This window comes from Amphibalanus amphitrite, unplaced genomic scaffold, assembly GCF_019059575.1.
Source record: "Amphibalanus amphitrite isolate SeventyFive unplaced genomic scaffold, NRLGWU_Aamphi_draft 000979F_arrow, whole genome shotgun sequence".
NCBI classification, from domain to species: Eukaryota; Metazoa; Arthropoda; class Thecostraca; order Balanomorpha; family Balanidae; genus Amphibalanus; species Amphibalanus amphitrite.
In genome coordinates this window covers 255355-276582 of record NW_024882473.1, presented here as the reverse complement: position 1 = coordinate 276582, position 21228 = coordinate 255355, and positions in this window count along the sequence as shown.

Here is a 21228-nt window from a genome sequence, read left to right as displayed (position 1 = left end):
CCATAGTGATGGAGGAAGGAAGTGATTGTCCACGCCATATTATCTCGCAAGGGAAGAAAGGTAGAAGAGAAGCGGAAAAGGCAGTAGGTAGCTCGCTATAAGAACTTTGAGAATCATCTAGACAATTTTTCGATCAGGTCATCGCTAAAGGTCACTGGTGTCTGGTGATCACCAAAAGTTCACGAATTCTGGTTTTCAATTTTAACAACGTTCCACAAATCAGCGCACACACAAGTAGGTAAATGAGGGGCCTTCTGCTCTTGAGCACTTATGTTGAGCCACGCAAGAAATAACTAAGCCAGTCATTAGCAGGTCACACTTGGTAGGCATTTCGACTGTTGCAGTCTTGCTGAGCTTCCATTCAGATTTCTTGACGGCTCCAGTCTCCATCGTGTTTAATTGCAGTAGCAACTTACAACTGAAGTTCGTCAATCTTTTTTACTTTATATCTTGGCCATAAGTCGGGCTATGTCTAGTTCAGTTGGCAGATGAATTTCAGCACACTCCAGAAGCCATCCAGCAACAGGAACATAGGCCTGTGCCTTCTTAGTTAGACCTTGGGTAGACCATAAAGCCTTAGGTAGACCTCTTCCAAGCCGTTTCTTATAATATTTGCGAATATTGCAAGTGTCTCTCAGTTTTTTTCTTCTCTTGACTCTAGCCATTATGATAAAATTATCAGTGTCTGACTGCTCTAGCAGATAAACAGGATAAATTTAAAGAAAATGAAATAAAATGCTTTAATTACATAAATACCAAATATCTCAGATCACACCGCTTGAAATGCTCGACTGTAATAACGTAAGTCAATTTTATCGCCTTGAAATGATTCACCTATCACGTGCAATATGTGCTTGATATTTGTTTGTGCTCTTTATTGGTGACAAACTATCTTTTCTTGTTTAATATGCACAAAACTGTCAACACACCTTACGCAATTTGCAATGCGGCAACAATTTGATGATGCCGAGGACTTTGTTTATTTTGTTACCATGGAGACGATTTCGTGAGGCTTGACTTCAAACCGTAAACGTTTAAATAAATGTTTTGTAGCAAATGTTAGCGTTCTTTTACACATTTTAAAATAAATTAACGTTAAATATTTAATAAACTTCTATTCCTACGTCCGTGCTTAAGGGTTAGGATTGGAATGCCCTTATCCTGCGCTGTAATTTCAGAAAACAATTTCCTTCTTTGGTCGACGAGGAACGCCGCAAAAACGCGAGTAGTTCGTCTATACTTATTATAGGTCAATGGTTCAAACACCCCCCCACACCAGGTCATGGAAAATCCAGACTGACACTGGGGCGCAGGTTAAGGTCCTAGGTCAACCGGTGACCTCTGAGGTCAGGTCAAGTGCCCCAAGGTACGGTTCAGTTTTTGGTGAATAACTTCGCAAAAAACGGCCGCAGAGCCGCGATTTTAGCAGCATCGTGTTCGCCTTGCTCAGGCGCGTCGAATGATATACTTTTTGTTCGGGTCAGGTCAACTTAGGGTGTTGACCTCGGGTCAAGGTCAGGTCAGCACCCCCAGGTCACGAAGTTGGTCAAAAGAGGTCATGTCGCATATCATTCGATTCGGCAGGTCTTCCTGAGTACATTGGTGGCTTTCCCGACTCGCTAGCACAATTTGATCAGGAGTTATTGACGAAAAAACGAATCTGACCTTGATGACGTCATAAATGACGTCACGCAAGGTCAACATTGCAAAAGTGACGCATCTAACCTTGCAAGGAGTTCATCAAATCACGATTCTGTGTGCTTGAGATAGTTGGAGATTGTTTCCGGCGCCAGAATAGCAGTTTTCATTTTTCCCCATTGACTTATCCCTCGCATGTGTGCGGGGTTTGCCAGCTTCTAATGTGTAGGGGGGGGGGGGTCGTTTGGACCCCCCTGCCGTTTGGCCCCTGATCGAGCTAGGGCTTCGCGGAAAAAAACGAGCGTGTTGCCCGTGACGAGAGAAAGCCGATGATACCCAATTTTAAGGTCCTAGGTCATTGGTTGACCTTCCGGGTCAGGTCAATGACCCAAAGTCGGGAAAATCGGGACCTGTTAGAAAGTCGTAAAGTGTGGCTGCTAAGGGGTTTTTTCGGGACGCTGATCACGAATATCGTGTTAATTTTGATCACAGATGATGTCTTTAAGCATTTAAACCAGGTCGGGTCAGGTCAGCTCAGGTCAACCAGTAGGGGTCGTGACGAGTATTCGTAGTACGTGTCAACCGACTTTGACAGCTTCATAACATGTTACGAAGTCACCAAAACTACTTCGTAAATGTTCAAATGGTTGCTAAATTCGAAATCAGCTCCAATAACTAGCCTAGAAACATGTAAAACTCGAAAAAGTGAACCGAGGTCACCAAACGTCAATGACCTGACCTGACCTTCAGGTGACCTTGACACCCACCCTAATGCATGGGAGCAACATCAAATCACATGTTTGAACGTTTGAAACCACGAAAAACTTGCAAACGCGCGGCTAGTGCGAGCCGACATACGCTGAATCGCGATTCCGGCCAAACATGGTCTCGGAAAAGAGGTCACAGGTCAAAGGTCATTTGGGTCAGGGTCATGAAATTTTAAGAGTAAGTGTAAATTTGATCAATGCGAGCGTACTGAAATTTTTCTCGCGATCGGCCGCTTTTTACGCGAGTTATTCGCGAAAAACCATGGGGTCCATCCGACCCCCCCCCCCTACACATGCGAGGGTTATAACCCGCGCACCGACGGGGGTCTGCGCCAACTTCGCACCGACGGGGGGGCGGATGACCGCCCCCCTGAGACCTCGAGAACGAAGCAAGATAGCGACAAGCGGTAAACGGCATCGGATACGCACGGACAAAGTCTACAATTTTTACAAAGGTCATTTTCAGCTCAGGTCAAAGATGACGTCACAGGGGTCAAAAAAGTCAAAATGGCGGCGCTAGGTATGGAGAGAGTTTTTCTCGAATAACTCTCGAATTAGTCAAGATAGGAACAAACTAAGGGCATCATCGTGATCCTCTCGTCAATCCGCATCGAATGATATATATATGTTGACCTCGAAAGGTCAAGGTCAAAAGTTGACCTCAGGTCACGTGACCTCGAGGTCATCATGCATATCATTCGATGCGTCTTGACGAGCTGAACACAATGAGACCATCCGCGCGGCTGTATCTTGTTCCTGTACGGAGTTATTGGCAAACAACCTTTCGTGACCTTTGATGACGTCACATGACCTTACAGCTGCCCAACAGCAAAACAGACCTCAAGGTAGTGAAGGTGGATCGTATATAAAGTCATGTATGGTATATGGGGCCATTCCGACCCGTTTTAGTGGTAAAAACAGGGAGTTGATTTTCCGCCTTTGACTTATAATGGGGAGGTCACGAAATTGACCTGACCTTAGGTCACCGACATCAAAATTCCGAGATATACAAATTGTAGCTACTAATGACCTAATAACATCCTGCGACTTTCAAAGGCCTCCGACATCTACTGTAGCTCTGGCACGGTGACAAATTTGCAAAAAAGTGACTTGAGGTTGGGTCATTCAAAGTGACCTGGTGACCTGACCTTAAAAGTTAGGAGGTTCAATCTTGCACATTATGTGTAAAATTGATGAGAGAATAGTCGTACTAAATTTCGCGGCGCTACGCGCCGCGGTTTTCCCACTATCCGCGAAAAACCTCAGGGGGGCGGATATCCGCCCCCCCGTCGGTGCGCGGGATAATGGTGAGGTCACGAAAATGACCTGACCTTTTATGACATTTAGAAAAAAATCCGAGATATACAAGTTGTGAGGCTCATAATGGATACTGGATCCTGCAAGTTTCATTTCCCTGTGACATCTCTTCTGGCAGTGAGGGCGTTGCGAAGTTGCGACATCTGAAGACCGTGCACAGGTTCACTTATGACGTCATAGGTCAGTGACCTGACCTGACCCAAAAATGCGGTTGGTGTCAAAAGATCCGGCTTGAATCAAAGGTCAGTTATGCCAAGTTTCAGCGCTCTATCGCCGGCGTGTTCGGAGCTATCGCGAAAAAAAAACCTATTTGGGGCGGCATCCACAACCCCCCCCCCCCCCTCGGCCGGCGAGGGTTAAATTCAAATATAAAGCGGACTGTATGTGAAACAAATTATAGCAAAACCATCTAACCGGACATCAATCCGAATCCGATCAAGCGGAACAAACCTCAATTTCGCAAGAGGAGAATTACAGCAAAGTAGGAATAGAAAGTCGGTCCAATCGCCAGGACGGTAGTCGGCAAGGAAAGCCAGCCCAATCGCCAGGACAGAAGTCCCAACGAAAGCCAGTCCAATCGCAAAGACGGAAGTCCCAATGAAAGAAAAGACAATCCGGCCCGGAGGACTTATGTCAGGAACTCAGCCCGACTGTTCAGATTCCCCTCGGCGCCGGATCGTTTCTCGTAAAAACGGCTATTTTTGGAGTTTTTGCCCTCTGGAGGCTAAACCGTTGACCTGAGGTCAAATCTGAGAACATTACTCAGAAAGGGTGGGACTAAATGCTTACTTCGAAATCTAAGCTGCGTTGCGGCATTGGCGGTTATGTGCGGCGTGTATGCCGCATGATTAGTAAGCGGCGACCACTAAATTAAAGACTCAAACGCTCCGACCGGTTCTCAATGAATAACACTGCATACCAAAAATGCCAAACGCTCTCGTCATAAGATATTTAGCTTTAAATAACTAGGTTATCTACATCATCATTTTGAACCAAATTAATACTTTCAACTTAACTCACTCATTCCTTCCTTTGTTGGCTCCAAACAGTCTTTCGATTGTCTGGAAATCGTATGCTAAATCCCGTACCTGTATGCGACTGTTGCATATAAAGGCCGATAAAAGAATTTGAATAGGCTCTGGCATGCGATTTCCTGGCTACCCAAAAAAGTCTGTTTCAGTCTTGCTATCAAAACATGACCTCGCCCGCACAGGGGGGGGGGGGGTTGATGCAAACCCCCTAAGGTTTTTCCCGAATAACTCGCTTAAAAAGCGGCTGATCGCGACGAAACTTTCGATCAATTTAACACCCACCCTGAAAATTTCATGACCCTGACCCAAATGACCTTTGACCTGTGACATACTTTCCGAGACCATGTTTGGCCGGAATCGCGATTCGGCGTATGTCGGCTCGCATTAGCCGCGCGTTTGCAAGCTTTTCGTGGTTTCAAACGTTCAAACATGTGATTTGATGTTGCTCCCATGCATAAGGGTGGATGTCAAGGTCACCTGAAGGTCAGGTCAGGTCATTGACCTTTGGTGACCTCGGTTCACTTTTTCGAGTTTTACATGTTTTTAGGCTAGTTTTTAGAGCTGATTTCGAATTTAGCAACCATTTGAACATTTACGAAGTAGTGTTGTTGCATTCGTAACATGTTACGAAGCTGCAGAAGCGGTTGACACGTATTACGAATACCCATCACGACCCCTACCGGTTGACCTGACCTGACCTGACCCGATGCTGGTCTAAATGCTTAAAGACATCATCTCCGATCAAAACTAACACGATATTCGTGATCAGCACCCCGGAAAACCCCATGGCAGCCACACTACGACGTTCTAACAGGTCCCAATTTCCCCGCCTTTTGGGTCATTGACCTGACCTGGAAGGTCAACCGATGACCTAGGACCTTAAAATTGGGTATCATCGGCTTCCTCTCGTCACGGGCAACACGCTGTTTTTTTCCGAGAAGCTCTAGCTTGATCAGGAGCGAAACGGCAAGGGGTTATACCCCGCGCACCGACGGGGGTCTGCGCCAACTTAGTACCGACGGGGGGGGCGGATGACCGCCCCCCCCCCTGAGATCTCGAGAACGAAGCAAGATAGCGACAAGCGGTAAACGGCATCGGATACGCACGGTCAAGATCTACAATTTTTACTTAGGTCATTTTCAGGTCAGGTCAAAGATGACGTCACAGCGGTCGAAAAAGTCAAAATGGCGGCGCTAAATATGGAGAGTTTTTCTCGAATAACTTTCGAATTAGTCAAGATAGAAACAAACTAAGGGCATCATCGTGATCCTCTCGTCAATCCGCATCGAATGATAAATATGTTGACCTCGAAAGGTCAAGGTCAAAGGTTGACCTCAGGTCACGTGACCTCGAGGTCATCATGTATATCATTCGATGCGTCTTGACGAGCTGAACACAATGAGACCATCCACGCGTCTGTATCTTGTTCCTGTACGGAGTTATTGGCCAAAAACCTTTGGTGACCTTTGATGACGTCACATGACCTCACAGCTGCCCAACAGCAAAACAGACCTCAAGGTAGTGAAGGTTGATCGTATATGAAGTCATGGATGGTATATGGGGCCATTCCGACCCGTTTTAGTGGTAAAAACAGGGAGTTGATTTTTCCCCCCTTGACTTACAATGGGGAGGTCGCGAAATTGACCTGACCTTAGGTCACCGATATCAAAATTCCGAGATATACAAATTGTAGTTACTAATGACCTAATAACATCCTGCGACTTTCAAAGGCCTCCGACATCTACTGTAGCTCTGGCACGGTGACAAAGTTGCAAAAAAGTGACTTGAGGTTGGGTCATTCAAAGTGACCTGGTGACCTGACCTTGAAAGGTAGGAGGTTCAAACTTGCACACCATGTGTAAAATTGATGAGGGAATAGTCATACGAAATTTCGCGGCGCTACGCGCCGCGGTTTTCCCGCTATTCGCGAAAAACCTCAGGGGGGGCGGATATCCGCCCCCCCCGTCGGTGCGCGGGATACCTTATACGTTCGCGGCTGGAAAAACACCAATACGGGCGAGGGTCAAGTTGAAAGTATTAATTTGGTTCAAAACAATGATGTAGATAAGTTAGTTATTTAAATCTAAATATCCTATGACGAGAGCGATGGACATTTTTGGTATGCAGTGTTATCCATTGAAAACAGGTCCAAGCTATTGAGTTTTTAATTAAGTGGTCGCCGCTTACTAATCATGCGGCATACACGCCGCACATAACCGCCAATGCCGCAACGCAGCTTATATTTCGAAGTAAGCATTTAGTCTCACCCCTCAGAAAGGTCTGTAAAAGGGCTATCGAATGCGCTTTTTTGCAGCGCTGTAGCTCTTTCGGTTCCCGAGATAGCCGTTGGCAGTTTCCAAAATGTTGAAATAGTCAACATTTTACCTTTGGTGACCTCTGGTGACCTGACCTTTGACCTGACCCAAAAAATGACCGAAGTGTTTTCGTCCTTATTTTGGACGTTCTTTCGATTGCCGCTTACCGCGTGTCGCTACGTGGCCCAGGAGCCGAGTTAGAAGGGGGGGGGTGTTCAGACACCCCCGGCCGGATGCTACCTTTGGACAAAAGCGAGCGAAAAAGATCGACGATGACCAGTAGCGAACTCCCCGCCTCCGGATTTCCAGCCGGACACCCAATCCACTCGGCCACGCGGCCAGTGGACGAGCGGCGAGTATTACGCGTATTCAAAGCACACGGTGGTATTTTCGTCATCCGGCCGCCGCGTTCAATGCCCGCCGCCGCTACGACGGAAAACATGCGTCAAAAACGGTTAAATCATCGCGCTGTTTCTTAGAGCCCTTGTTGAGTTTTTGAAAATATTTTGGGTGTGTAGTGATCAGAAAAGAATGCTCTTTCAATCAATGGTAGAGTTATAGCCATAGGTCTATGTTATCAGTACATTATGACGGTGTAAAGATGATCATATCGCATAAACGTAACACTTGCAAATTGTAAGCGCTTAATTATAAAGAAAACGCGAGTGAATGGCCGAAAATCTATGATTTCTGAAAAGGTCCGATCCTATTGTAGTCCGTGAACTGCATCCCGTGTCGATCAAATGCCCCGTTTTCAAATGCCAATGCATTTCCTGAAAAGTATAAAAAACGGCCCATTTTTCAAGTTTATAGGCCATTTCTTTGCGTGTGGTGAGTGTTTTACAAAACTATGTATTGCATACGCTAGGTCTGTTTCCGCTCTGTCGATCGGTGGTAACCCCGTGTCGCTGTGACCCTCCGTTGCCGAGATATACGCAAAAGAGTCGAACCATTTTTTCGGCGGTGGCCGTTTTCCGCGCGTAATGTTAAACCAATGGCGATCGTACCTCTTTTTTAAGACGCTGCCGACGACGTCCCCGTCGGCGGATGGCAACCAAATTTTGATACGATGGTTCGATTCACCTAAAAAATACGCCCTCAAAATTTCATGCCGCTGCGCTGCACCGTTCCGGCGCTAGACACGCAAATAGCGATGACAGGTTTCGGCTGTGACCGACAACTTCTCTTTTATAATATAGGGGGATAGGGGGATAGGGGGATAGGGGGATAGGGGGACTAGACGGCATGTTTTGTGCTATAACTGTACGTTTTGATTAAATTGGTTTAACGGATGCATTATGCTGGGTTAAAAACCGTTTATTTGTATTATTTGGGTCCCTACCCATACCCTACCCTGCCCATATCCCACCCTCCCCATACCCTACTCTGCCCATACACTGCTCATACCCTCCACATACTCTATTCTACCCTACTCATACCCTACTCATACTCGATTGAAGCTGTGTACCAAATTTGAGCGCAATAGGCCCAGCCGTTCCTTAGATATAGGACCGACCCCTCACGTGCGCACGTTCAGTCGGTCCACCGCACCTGTATCACATGACCATGCATCGCCTGGTGAGTGCCCTGCCCACCAACAGTTCAACTTTCAGCACAATCGGCCCAGTAGTGGCTGAGTTGTTGCAAGAATAAATTTACTTTATTTACTGGCGAATCCCCTTGGCGAGCGGTGCCCTGCGCCGGTGTTCGTTGTCAAAGTTCAATGACCTGCCGGCTCTGCTGCTTTTCGTTCAGTTTTGGCAGCGAAGAAAATGAGCCAAGAGCACGTGCTCTCCGCTCGGCGCCAGCCGCGGCCCGTCATGCCGGAGATATTCACACGCTGACGGCGCACCCCTGGCACGATCACCCCCAAATTTTAATACAAAGGTCGCATAAACCCACCGATTCGGCATGCCAAATTTCACGTCGCTACGCGGTACCGTTCCGGCGCAATAAGACACATAAGACATGACACACGGATGGATGGATGGAGATCGTACAGACATCTTATAAATCATAATATAGACTTATAAAGCATAATATAGATTTGGTACCTAGCTTATGTCGTCCACTATTTCCGCGTGAATCCCAAAAAGCAATGTGTTCACACGTGGGAGAACCGCGTACCCTTTGCCTCTCACTAGATCCCCAGAGATTGACCGGCTTCTTCACTTCGGGGCCCACTGCCGCAGCCTCCGCTCCCGGGTGCGCCCCCGGACCCAGCAGCTCCGCAAGCTGACGGGGCGAAGCTGGGGACTGGAGGAGCGGCAGCTCCGCGCGGTGGCGTCGGGCTACGTAAGAGGAGCACTGGAGCACGCGGCCGCCGCCTGGCTCCCGGCGACACCACAGTCCCATGTGGAGCTCCTCGAGAGGGAGATGCGGGCGGCGGCCCGCACCATCACCGGCTGCCCGATGTCCACCCCGGCCCACGCTGTGATGGCGGAGGCTGGGCTGATGCCGGTGGCTGCTCGCCGAGACGTCCTGGCGGCGAAGCTACTCGCCAAGGCGCACGCGCTCCCCGAGGGCGACCCCCTCAGGGCTGTCGCGGAGGACGGGCCGCCCAGCCGGCTGAAGACTGTGACGGGCTGGCGCGGGGTGAGACGACACCTGGCGGGCTGCTGGGATCGTGCTGCCGATCGAGCCCCTGCTGCCCGCCTGCGCGCCGCCGTGGGAGGTGGCCGCCTGCCCACACGTCACATTCTCCCTGGACATCGGAGCGCTGCGGCGTGACGCCCCAGCTGACGAACTGCACCAGGCGGCGCAGAGACACCTAGCGTCCCTCCCCCAGCAAGCCATCTGAGTTTGGACGGACGGGTCGGCGGACGCGGGAGTCCGCAGCGGAGGAGCCGGAGCCTTTGTGGAGTGGCCGGACGGTGAGACCGACGAGCTACGCGTCCCGGCCGGCCAGCTCTGCTCGAGCTTCAGGGCGGAGATGGTCGCACTCGGCGCGGCCCTGAATCACCTGCGCGACAACCCCCACCACTCGAGCGCGCCGATTACCATCTGCTCGGATTCGCAGTCGGCCCTCGCGACGCTGAGAGAGGGCCCGGCGTCTCAGAAGACCCTGCTAGGAGCTGCCATCTGGACCGAGCTGGCGGCCCTGGCCGGTCCGTCCCGCCGGATCCACCTGCAGTGGGTGCCGTCCCACTGAGGCGTCGACGGGAACGAACGCGCTGAAGCCATTCTTATAAAGAAAAAGGACGGAGGGACGGAAGGAAAAAAGAACTCAATGAATTAAACGATTCCGTCCTTTTTGGTTATCATAAAGGTTCCGTCCCTCTACCCCTCCCCCTACGTTGTTTTGCTAGGATGCGTTTTTCGTCTAAATGATCAAGAGCTTTAGTAAATGAAACAGGAATTATTTCCTGCAATATTTTTTTATAAATTTCGTCACAATGAATGCAATAAGACTAAGAAAATACTGTGTGATCGCTATATGGGTATAATAAAATGAGAACCTGCAATTATTTGGAATCATATTTGAATTTTTATGGGACCGGGGACTGTTGTCTGCTACGATACATAGCCTTGGCCAGAGGCCTTGGCTACGATCAAGGATAATATAGATAGGCGAAGTATGTAATATGTTGTAGTCCTTCCTGCTAGGCTGAAACCCACCAAAGATTGTTTTTGCGTATAAATGTGGTAATGCCTATGTCTTACTCAGTGATAGGATGTCTAATAAGCGGTAAGGGAACAACGCAGACACCCTGAGTTAGCGTGGCGGCTCGGGACAAGCGGTAGAAATAAAAGAGGAGGGGATACTGATAAGGCATCTTATCGCTCTAGGGGACGACGCGGCGCGCGGCGAACGCGCGCGGCGGCTCGGGATGAAAGGGAGGGAGAGAGTAAAGGAATAGGTAGAGAGAGAGAGAGAGAGAGAGAGAGAGAGAGAGAGAGAGAGAGAGAGAGAGAGAGAGAGAGAGAGAGAGAGAGAGAGATAGAGATAGAGATAGAGAGAGAGAGAGAGAGAGAGAGAGAGAGAGAGAGAGAGAGAGAGAGAGAGAGAGAGAGAGAGAGAGAGAGAGACGGGGGGCGCAGGTGTTGTTTTGACGAACTGACGCTAAAGAGGGGGAGGGGGAGCGGGGGAAGAAATGGCCTGTGGATCTTCTCTGTGTGGGGACAGCGAGGACAGTCCAGCGAGAGCGATTGAGCGTGGCGGAGTGTATACGAATTTCTCTGCGTGCAAACAAGAACTTTAAGTGCTAACGAGAAGTTGTAGTGCCACGTGACTCAGACCTCCAACCATGATACCAGTCGAGGCGCCAGATGACACAGGACACAGGCCAGGTGAGGGTGGAGCTACTGGGAGGCAGTTGCAAACAGTAAACACCTACCACTTACTGGATATTGCATCTCAAGTTGTCCAATCCTGCCTGTTAATGTGTATGCCCGATAAACAACGATAGCTGCAGAACGATAAGGTGGCGGTCTATAGGTACTTGGTCTGCATGTCAAATTGACTAATTTTCGTGTGAAATAACTCCCGACCAATGTCATACAGTTCACATATCGATTAGCATGCAGCCTGAAACACATTTCGCACAAGTTGCTCTCGCAACCAGCTAAATATCGTATCAATGCCGTAAAAAAGCGCTGCTGAAGAGCAGCGCTATTTCTGATGCGTTATTTTTCACGAACAACGCAAAGTCTTACGTCACCAGAGGCGTCTTTGTCTCTTTATGATACGGAAACGCGTCCTTTTGGGTGGGGTAACGTCAATCTGGCTTCGTTCTTTTAACGGGTTCCGTCTTTCGTCTTCGTCCTTTTATGATAACCAAATTCCGTCTAATCTCAGAAATGACGGAGCGTCCCTCCGTTCTTTTCTGTATAAGAATGGCCACAAATCGCCAAGGAGGCGGCCGCGCTCCCCCAGGCGGCGGTCCCGGTGGACGTCGCTACCGCCCACCGTGTGGCCGTCAGACTGGCCCGCGACCGCACCATCGCCGCCTGGCCGGAGGGCTGGTACCGGACCCTGATGGGGAACCGGCTGCCGCCACCGGTCGCGGCGGGGGACAGATCGTCAGCCGTCGACGTCCACCAACTCCGCGCGGGCCACTGGTCGGGCTCCCGCCAATACCTTCACCGGATTGGACGGAACTCTTCCGAAGATTGCCGCCAGTGCCCTGACACCGACTGTGCGGCGGGCCGGTGCACCGTGTGCCGGGAGGAGGCCGACACGCCCCGGCACCTCTTCTTCCGGTGCCCGGCCGCGAGTTACTTTAGTGTGGAACTACCCAGCGCCGAGCCGGCCGGATGACGTCACACCACGGCCAGTGCCGGCGCAGCGGCAGACTGGCCGAGATTGGCATGGTCTTAACTTGGCGAAGAGGCATCGGACGCCAAACTTCTGCTGCAGCTATAAATCACATTTCATGTGTTTCTTCCATGTGTATGAGCTATTAAGTCCTTCGAATACCTAATGTGTAGGTGAGCGTACCTGCATTTAGCAGTGTGTACTATGCTATGTGGATTGAAAACTGGGGGCACATCCGACACACTGCGCAATGGATTCCGATATTGCTTGGCTGATTCTGGCTTTGTGTCTTCGCACGAACCATTGAAAGGGAGGACGTCATTTTTAAAGGTTGTCAGGTGCACTCAAACGTTTTAATAAGCAACTGCTGATTGAATTTCTGGCGAGGGGTGGTGGAACGTTCTGTTCACAAATGAGTATCTACCTACCTAGCGCCTACCTGCATTGGCAAATAACTTGGCCGCGGTCAATTAGGCATGATTCACGAAGTCCCTTATCTTTTATTAGACTTATTAAGCCCAATGTGCAACATTTGCGTCTTTTCGCGTTGCATTGGGTAGCAAATGAGAAAATCTGCCTCTTCTCCACAGCCCTCAATTCAAGAAACCGTCCTTTTCCTTATCACACCATTCCATAACATAATTTTCAAACATGGGTATCCTCCCCACAAAAAAACTGAATCAGTTTCCTTCGGCTCCAATGCGCCGCTCGCCCAGGGAGACGGAAGTGTTATATTCTCGGCGGTCCAGTCTGCATTCTGCAGCACAATTAAATTTGGCGGACCCCCAGCGCACGACTGAACGATTCGTATTGTTGTGAGTGACTGTGACGACAGCAAATGAATTCACTGGTGGTTTCGGAATAATTAACAGGCGGCGCAGCCCAGTGCCTCTTACAATGAATTACAGTGGCGAATGCACTATTGCAGAGAAGAAATGGATTGAGCAGATGCCCAACCTCGCTGTATTATCAACTAAACATTAGATACGCTTTACATTTTAATCAGGCAATCATGGAAACAAACGACTTGCGAGTTGCGACCCTTCCGCCTTACATAACTCGGCAGAATGTCCCTGAGTCGGCTAATCTACACTGCATCTCTTCAAACCCTAAGTATTTTACAATTTACCACTCAGCTATGCAACAGGCTTATAATTCACTGCTAAAGTCTCAACTCCTTTTCCCCTATCATCTTTTTGGCACCGTCAATCGCCATCTGCGCTGCCCACTGTCCAGCAAATAATCCGGCCGTCTCCAGTCCTCTGGCAGGGGCTTCCAAACTCAAGCGAACTCGCCGAAGTTTCGCCATTCAATGCGCAGGATCTGTACAATTGAGTTTGAGAGCCTCTGGGTTGGCTCGGCGCGCCTGCGCTGCGCCGTTGGTCCGGCCAAGTACGCGAGTGACGTCATGCTATAAGCGTCATCCCCCGACCAAAGTCACCAATCAGAGCCCTAGAATCGACTTGTAGTTCCACACTTAGGTAACTCGCTGCCCGGCCCTCATGGGCCGGCGTCTCCGAAGGTACGGGACGATTTTCCCGAGCCCGGAAGACGTCCGCGACGACGGAGAGGTGGCGGCCTTGGCGGCCGCCGTGAGGGACCTCCAGAGCCGCACGGCTACACCGCGGTAACGCGGCTGGAGGGTACCAACAACAACAACAACAACCTCGCAGGGACGCGGGCAGGGGTGTGCCCAGGCGGCTGTCAGATCAGGAGTCTGGCAGGGTAGCGGCACAGATCAGGCAGGGTAGCGGCACAGTGGAGGCACTGGCCAAGTCCAGCACGTAAAGTTAGCACATCTAGCCCATCTGGGACCCAGTTGGACGCCCATGACATACCCAGATGTAGCCCAGCCCACATTCGCCCACATGCCCCACTTCCAGCCCATGTGGGCCCCATTTGGGATGGCTGGCTGGGATAAGTCAATGGGAAAAACGAAAATGCCTCTAGATCCGTGTGTACGCATAGAAACAGTCCAAATATTTCAGAATCACAATGACTTGGACCACCCGTGACAACCAAGGTGTCTTTTTGCTGATAGCCTTTAGAGAGGTCATCCGAGGTCATTTGAGGCTATAAACAGCTTTTTGCCAATAACTCTCGATTGGAAAGAGATAGAACGCTGGGGATGGCCTCATTGTGTTTGTCTTGCCGAGACGCATCGACTGATATGCAATGTTATGCCCTGATACAGTGTTATGTCAGACTGCGAGGTCACTGACTTCACTGGAGGTACCTGTGTATTTACCCGACGTTCTGAGAACGAGATAAATTATTTACGTGATATGTTCGGACAACACGGGGTGCGGTGTGTGCTAAAAATGTGAAGCCATTGAATACAGTTTACCTTTTCATAGATATATAAACGAACTCTTAAGTTATAACATAATGGCGACGAGGATGATTGCAAATAAAGTAACGTAAGATGCAATGTTATGTAAACCGCAGCGGCAGAAAAGTGAAGTAACGTAGTTCACTCATATTTTATGGAGCTGTGGACCCGGAACAGGCCACAGTTATCTGCTAGTTTTGTCGTTGGAATCGCGATATTGCGTACTTATTGCACTTTGCATGACTGTGGACCCGGAACAGGCCACGGTTATTTGACTTGATATAAAGGTAACGTAATCGCATCTCTTAGTTGTGGACCCGGTGAAGGCCACATCATGGCGTTGAGTTTGAGCACACCGGAGAAATTCGTAGAAGGTGAGGACTTCGACATATGGCTGGATGGATTCGAAGTCTATCTATGTGCCTTGGGCATTGAGGAAGTGAATCGCAAACGAGCGCTTCTGCTTCACCTTCTCGGGACAGATATACAACAGAAACTGAAGGACGCAACGGAGACTGAAGCTAATCCAACTCAGTCGGACGTGTACGAGCACACCAAGATGAGACTGCGTCACATTCTCAAGCCTCAAGTTCGTACGTTGTATGAAAGAAACATTTTTCACAACATGACAATGACGGACAAAGAAGAAGGCATTCGAGACTTTGTCGGACGTCTGAAAAGACAAGCAGAAAAATGCGACTTCTCCCGTGAACAGAAAAATGAGCTTATTCGGGATATGCTCATCTCAAGATGCCCACACCCACCGCTGCAAGTCAGAATGTTAGAGGCACAACATTTGACGGCAGATGAGGCGATAAAGATGTGGGAGTCGTTCATTCAAGTCAGAGCTCAGGCCAGGAAACTGCAAGAAATGACCTTAACAAAAGAGAGCGAGCCAAACCCAGAACAGGAGCCACAGAAGGAAACTGGATTCGCAAACAGAGTTCACGAAAAGAAGAAGGCGCCGCCCGGCCTCGGTGGAGACAGAAGCAGACAAAGCCATGGCCCCTGCTACAGATGCGGTAGAAGATCACACAAAGCAAACGAGTGCTGGGCGACTAAGGGTAAAACCTGTAACAAATGTGGCGGCAAAAACCACTTTGCAAAAATGTGCAAAAGTCGTCAAATGGACGAACCAAGCCTCACCAAAAGAGTCCATGCAACCAGTGAAGACGTGCCTGGTGACTTCGCGTTTACGTCCAATGAAGACAGAAAGAAGAGCCAACTGACGGACGTGCAGTTGAACGGCCAGACTGTGAAAGTATTGATCGACACTGGAGCATCGGCGGACATCATAGCCAGGAAGGATTTCCAAAATCTGGTTGGTATCCATCCTACGAAGACAAGCCGGAGACTTCTGCCATATGGATCGAAAATTCCACTGAAACTGAACGGCGAATTCCTAGCAACCACCACAGCAAACGGCCGGGAGGTGCAGAGTTGTTGGCTGATAGCAGCTCACGGCCAGGTCTCGCTTCTCAGTGGAATCACGGCAGAACTTCTGGGACTGATCAGCACGGAAAAGAGAGTCAATCAAGTGTCTGAGAAGGGGCCTGCCAAGCGGTCGCTGGAACAAATTCTAGCCGATCACAAAGAAATGTTCGAGGAAAGGCTGGGACAGTTAGCTGAAATCAAAGCTCATTTGAAGCTGAAAGAAATGGCTGAGCCTGTTTTCAAGTGAGGCCGGTGCCATACGCTTTACAGGAGGAGGTTGACAGGGAGCTCAAGAAGTGGGAAGACTCTGGAATCGCCGAAAGGATCGAGTACTCCGACTGGGGAACGCCTCTAGTGGTGGTGCCGAAGACTGGGGGCGGGGTGAGACTGTGCGGGGATTATAAGTTCACAGTAAACCCGCAGCTGGACGTGCCAAAAACGCCCATGCTGCCCACTTTCTATGCCCGATTTGTGGCTGACATGTCCAAGGTGGCCGCCCCGCTACACCAGTTGCTGCAAAAGGGACATAAGTGGCGATGGACTGAAGCTGAGGAATACAGCTTTAACGAGCTAAAGCAGAGACTCGCCCAGGCTCCCGTTTTGGCGCATTATGACGGAAGTATTGTATTGTATTGTATTGTATTCACTCAGCAGCACATTCCAATGTAAGCATGCACATCTGATGGGATGACACACAATTGGCTATTACTGTGCTTTGTCGAACAGTGTATAAACAAATAGGGACCAATATATTTACTGTAACAAACACATCACTCTCGCACGTATATCTACAGTTTAACACCGACAAGGCATCCAGCGTTCACGTACTCACGACAGAGAGACAGTTTCTCTTCACTGCGGCTGCAAAACGTGTTCTGTTCCGCGCTCTAACTTGGGGGGGCAGGGCGTTATAGTCGGCTACCGCACGGTACAAGAACTGTCGTTTGCCGCTGTTGTGCTGTACGGGTGGTAAGCGGATGTCACCCTAGTGACGCGTGTTTCTGCCGGTGATTTCGATGTTCTGACTAAGACTATTCGCAAGGCAGACAGGCTGTCCTGTTGTAATGATACTGTGTAGTGTGGTCACGTTGTGATAATAGGCTAGACGGTTTGCGTTCAGTACAGGGCTTTGTTGTATCACGTCAGATATATGGTCGAACTTACGACGGTTTGTCATGACTCTGGCGCAGAAATTAAGGATTGCTTGGACCTGCTTCATGTTTGTCTGGTTTGCGCTACCGTACACAGAAAGGCAATAACGTACAATCGAAGTCACCAGACTCTCCACCACAGTGCTGACGAGCTCACCAGGAAGACTGTGCCTGACGTGTGACAGGGCTACAAGCAGTCCCGTACAGCGTGTTTTAATGTCAGCGATGTGAGCAGAGAATGTCAGAGACCGATCAAATGTCACTCCAAGATTGCGAACAGTGTCACTCTCCTCTATGCGAGTGGTCCCAACAGTGATGGAGACGGGTGGCAGGCGTTTCAACATCTGTTGCGTTCCGACCACGATCAGTTTAGTTTTGCCGGCATTCAGTTTCATGGCATGCTGTCCAAACCATTGGTACATTGTGGAGACCGCACGCTCCAGCCTATCCGAAACCTCAGCCAGGTCTGCCCGCCTACCGGATACGATGATCTGTGTATCGTCCGCATACTGTGTGATATGCACATCCCTCTCAACATGGAGGCTGACATCATTAGAGAAGATCGTGTACAGCAATGGCCCGAGGGCACTCCCTTGATACACGCCGATGGGATTTTCACGAGGCTGTGACGTCAGATGACCACGATGTCTACAGGTAAATGACACCTTTTGACGATGGTTGCGCAGGTAGTTTTCGAACCAGTGAGTGTCTACACCGTGAAGGTGAAGCTTCTCGAGGAGCTTTCCGTGGTCAACCACATCAAAACATTTGGATAGATCCAACAGCACCACCATTGCAATTTCACCACTGAAAAATAGTAGGCCGGTGAGATTGATCACAGATGCCAGTCCTCATGGATTAGGGGCTGTTCTCATGCAAGTGGACCACCATGGGAACGAGTGACCGGTGAGGTTCGCCTCAAGAAGCTTGACAAAAGCGGAGAAGAACTACGCCCAAATTGAACGGGAGGGACTGGCTGTCATATTTGGTGTCACCCGATTCAAACAGTACCTCTGGGGTAGAAAATTCACACTGGTAACGGATAACAAGCCCCTCACATCTCTGCTGGGACCGAGGACACAGTCTCCCGCACTAGCAGCAGCTCGAATGCAGAGATGGGCGCTGACTCTGGCAGCTTACACGTATGATGTAGAGTATAGAAAGGCGGATGAGATTCCGATGGCAGACTTCCTATCACGCCTTCCCGTTCAGGGGGAGCCAGAGGAGCTGACTAACGTGCAAGATGACGCTTCCGTGTGCTTCCTGGAACAGTTGGACAGGATGGAGCCGCTGACCTGTGAGGACATCAGGCGAGCGACACGCCGGGATAAGCTGCTTTCAAGGGTCGCCCAGTATATCCACAGCGGCTGGTCGGAACGAGGACCAGCGGAGCTACAACCGTTTGAATCCAAGAAGAACGAGTTGTCTCTCAGCTACGGCTGCGTGCTCTGGGGAAACCGGGTAGTCATCCCCGAACGCCTCCGGCGAGAAGTGCTGAAAGAACTTCATGACAGCCACCCAGGGGTCAGTAAGATGAAGATGTTGGCCCGGAGCTACGTATGGTGGCCGGGGATCGACGATGACATAAAAAAATCTAGTGAGCGGCTGCCCAGGATGTCAAGCAGGACAGAACGAGAGACCGGCGGTATTTCTACATCCCTGGGAGCGCACTAAGAACCCATGGGAGCGTCTACATTTGGATTTTGCCGGACCTTTCAGAGGATATTACTACCTGGTAGTGGTCGATAGCCATTCCAAGTGGCCGGAAATCGTCACCATGAGAAGCATTACAGCTGAAGCAACCATATGCGAACTGTCAAAAATATTCGCAAGATGGGGAATACCATTACAGGTTGTTACTGACAACGGAGCTCAGTTGACCTCAAAAGAATTCGAAGAATTCATGATGAAGCTCGGAATCAAGCACATACGAGTCGCACCATACCGACCTCAGTCCAACGGGCTAGCCGAGAGGATGGTGCAGACTGTCAAGAAAAATCTGAAGGCATGTCTCATGAGCGGAGATGGCCGTCCGCTTGAGCTACAGCTGTCATCATTCCTGATGGGATATCGGAACACACCTCACAGTATGACAGGTGTGGCACCCGCCGAATCCATGATGGGAAGAGTCATGAGAACCCGACTGGACCTGCTCAAACCGAGACCAGCTGAAAAGGTCATGAATTATCAAGCAAAGCAGATGGAGAACGCCAGCAAGCGGTTTCCGGAATACACGGCTGGAGAACCGGTGCTGGTGCGTAACTACGCTGGTGGATGTAAATGGAAGAAAGGTCATGTCACCGGCCGAACGGGACCTCTTTCCTACCAAGTGACGGTAGAGGGCGTGACATGGTCGCGTCACGCAGGACAGCTGCTTCCGCTGAGCCGCTCAAGTCCATCTGCAAGAGCAGAAAACGTCGGGTCAAGGACGGAGTCCGGGGAGCGACCTAAGGACCTGGGTGAGAAGAAAAGCAGAGGGGCTGATCAGCACCCACCGTGCAGTAGCACATATGCAGACGAACCAGGATGGCGAGGTTCCGATAGGCAAAACGTTCCGTCAGCTGCCGGGTCCAGGAGAGGATCAGTGGAAGGTCGCCAGCCAACAACTCAAGACATCGATCTGGAAAACTTAGATCACCCTCCAAAGGCACCGGAATGCAGCTACAAGAGTGGCGATGAATCGGCAGGGAATGAGTCGTCTGATAACAAGGAAGATTCTACACCTGAACTTCAGTCGTCACCTGGAGAAGATCGAATAGTCACTAGGAGTGGCCGGGAAGTGCGGAAACCGATACGCTTCCAGGCGGGCTCTGCTGACCTTGGGCTGGGGTCATTTCATTCTTAGGGGGCGTGAATTGTTATGCCCTGATACAGTGTTATGTCAGACTGCGAGGTCACTGACCTCACTGGAGGTACCTGTGTATTTACCCGACGTTCTGAGAACGAGATAAATTATTTACGTGATATGTTCGGACAACACGGGGTGCGGTGTGTGCTAAAAATGTGAAGCCATTGAATACAGTTTACCTTTTCATAGATATATAAACGAACTCTTAAGTTATAACATGCAACATAACCTTTTCTGGTCAGGTCATGACCTTGACCTGAGGTCAAATTTTCAAGTTGACCTTTCAAAGTTAAATTATAGTTCATTCGACCCGTCTCAGCGAGAGGAACACGATTGTGACAATATAAATGTCGTAGCGTTTTGAAGTCAAAAGTTATTGTCGAAAAACACTTTGTGTAAAAACAGCTATTTTTATAGTTTTTGCCCTCTGGGGGCTAAACCACTGACCTGAGGTCATTTTTGATAATAACTTTATCAAAAGAAGAGTTCAAAAGCTATCGATTGCTTTTCCAAGCGTTTTTTCTAGCTATCATAGTTCCTGAGATAATGGCATGTTTTCTGAAAAATATAATGACAACTCGCAAATTTTGACCTTTGATGACCTCTGGTGACCCCAATATTGCTCTAAGATGAAAAATGACTGAAATACTTTCAAACGTACGCATCGAGAGCTATCGCCTGCTTTTTACTGCGTCTTTCTAGCCATCTCAGTTTTTGAGTTAGAGGTGGGTGGTAACATATGCCCCCCCCCCCCACTAGGGCGAAGTTGGCTGAGACCGCCTCTGGGGCGCGGGTAAAGGTCACGTCAAGTGACTTAAGGTCACAAGGTCACAAGGTCAAAAAGGAAGATTTTCTAAAACCAACGGTGTTGAATTACTGCTATATTCGCTATAAACTTATTCATATCTTAACATTTTGCATTTTAAATATATTTATCTTAGATATAAGCCATCAAATATCGTCATGTTTCGTGACCTCAGAAAATGTCGGAGGCTTGCTTGCTCCCATTGAGCTGAAACTTGCAAAGCGCATCAGATAACCCTATGGACGTATTTTGAACAGCATGTGAGATGTACCGTGTTAATTTTCACTTTTGGTGGTCGATCTATCATGGAATGGCCCAACGGTGGAAAGGGGC